Raw genomic sequence first — 2,347 nt, forward strand, 5'->3', positions numbered from 1 at the left:
AGGCCGCCTTCCAGGAATTGATCGATGCTGCGGAGGAAAACGTTTTCGGAGCCGGGTACTTAGTAGTCCTCTCCCGTCTTCGCGGTGGAAGGGCTCCACCCGAGACGGAGAGAGCGAGGCTTGAAAGCATCGTTACAGAGCTTTTCCCGCAACATCCGCCCTTCAACTGGCCCAGCATCAGTTCCGAGGAAGAACAGGAACAGCCTGCAGACCAGCAGACTCCATGGACCCAAGTCACGATCCCGGAACTCCGTCTGATAGCTAGCACCATGCCGAACAAAAAAGCGCCGGGCCTTGACGGAATTCCGAACGCCGCTGTCAAGGCTGCAATCCTTGCGTACACGGACGTTTTCCAGGCGTTGTACCAAAGCTGTCTGGAAACGGCTACATTTCCAGCACCATGGAAACGACAGCGGTTGGTACTGCTCCCCAAGCCGGGGAAACCACCGGGTAGCAGCGGGTCATACCGACCTTTGTGCATGCTGGATGCCTTAGGGAAAGTGCTGGAGAAGCTCATTCTAAACAGACTTCACAACCACCTGGAAGATCCTGCTGCGGTGAGGCTGTCAGACAGGCAGCATGGCTTCCGGAGGGGGCGATCTACAATTGGTGCCATTCGAACAGTGATCGAGGCTGGTCAGAGCGCGATGAGATTCCGCCGCACGAACGGGCGGGATAACAGGTTCCTGCTGGTCGTGTCAATGGATGTCAAGAATGCCTTCAATACGGCAAGCTGGCAGGCCATCGCCACTGCACTGCAGATGAAAGGAGTACCTGCTGGTCTGCAAAGAATCGTGAGGAGCTACTTCGAGAACCGAGAGTTGGTCTTCGAGACATCCGACGGCCCAGTAACTCGGTCCATCACGGCTGGTGTTCCACAGGGTTCGATTCTTGGCCCCACCCTGTGGAACACCATGTACGATGGAGTTCTGGACGTCGCCCTTCCGCAGGACTGCGAGATGGTGGCGTATGCTGACGACTTGGTGCTGCTGATTCCGGGCATCGACGTAAATGCAGTGAAGGCTGCAGCCGAGGAGGCGGTCGCCAGTGTCTCTCACTGGATGGCTCAATATCATCTCCAGATTGCGCCGGAAAAGACGGAGTGCGTGCTTATCTCCAGCACGAAGAACCCTACGCAGGTCACCATAAGAGTAGGGGACGTGGAGGTGACATCTTCCCGCACGATGCGTTACCTTGGGGTGACCCTTCACGATCACCTATCGTGGCTGCCCCATGTCCGAGAGGTAACCACTCGGGCAAGGAAGATAGCAGATGCCGTTACCCGCCTCTTGCGCAACCACAGTGGACCAAAGACCAGCAAAGCGCGACTGTTGGCCTCGGTCGCAGAGTCGGTCATCCGATATGCTGCGCCCATCTGGCATGGCGAGGTGACGAAGAGAGAGTGTCGTCGACTTTTGGAGAGGGTTCAGCGAGTCTCAGCACGGAGGGTGGCACGCACCTTCCGTACCGTAAGGTATGAGACCGCCACCCTCCTCGCCGGGCTGACCCCCATCTGTCTCTTGATAGAGGAGGATGCGCGAGTGTTCGAGCGTGTTAATGATCCGGGTCGGTCGATAACGAAGGCAGCCATCCGGTTGGAGGAGAGGCAGCGCACCATCACGATGTGGCAGAGCCAATGGGACGCCGAGGCCGACACCTCCAGATACACCCGGTGGACGCATCGGATAATCCGCGACATCAGCGCTTGGCAAGGCCGGAGACACGGGGAGATGACCTTCCACTTGGCCCAGGTGCTCTCTGGACATGGGTTCTTCAGAGAGTACCTGGCCATCAACGGCTTTACGGAATCCCCTGACTGTCGCAGCTGTGCGGGTGTTCCGGAAAATGCCCATCACGCCATCTTCGAATGCCCCAGGTTTGCTCGAGTGAGGATGGAGTACTTTGGTGAACTGGGGCCGAATCCGGTCACGCCGGACAGTCTTCAGGACTTCCTTATGGGCAGCCAAGACAACTGGAGCAGCTTCTGTGAGGCGGCACGTCGAATAACAACAACGCTGCAGCGTGACTGGGACACGGAACGAGAACAGCGGGCTGCTTCCAATCGTGAGGAAGCTGAAATACAACAGCAGCTACAGCGAGAGGAAGACGAACGCCGCACTGAAGAACGGCGGCAGCTCCACAATGAGGCAAATCGTGCCTACCGCCAGCGCAATAGGAGAAGTCAACCTACTCCACCAGCTCCACCACCAACACCCAGGGAGGCCGCTCGCCTCGAAGATGGGCGACGGAGAGTGGCCCGCTGGCGGGAAAGACAACGAATGATTCGGAACGGTGGAATCCAAATGCTACGAGCGCTGTTCGGCCATGATGCCTGGTCGAGCGAAAG

This window comes from Anopheles gambiae (assembly GCF_943734735.2).
Source record: "Anopheles gambiae chromosome X unlocalized genomic scaffold, idAnoGambNW_F1_1 X_unloc_127, whole genome shotgun sequence".
Lineage (NCBI taxonomy): Eukaryota > Metazoa > Arthropoda > Insecta > Diptera > Culicidae > Anopheles > Anopheles gambiae.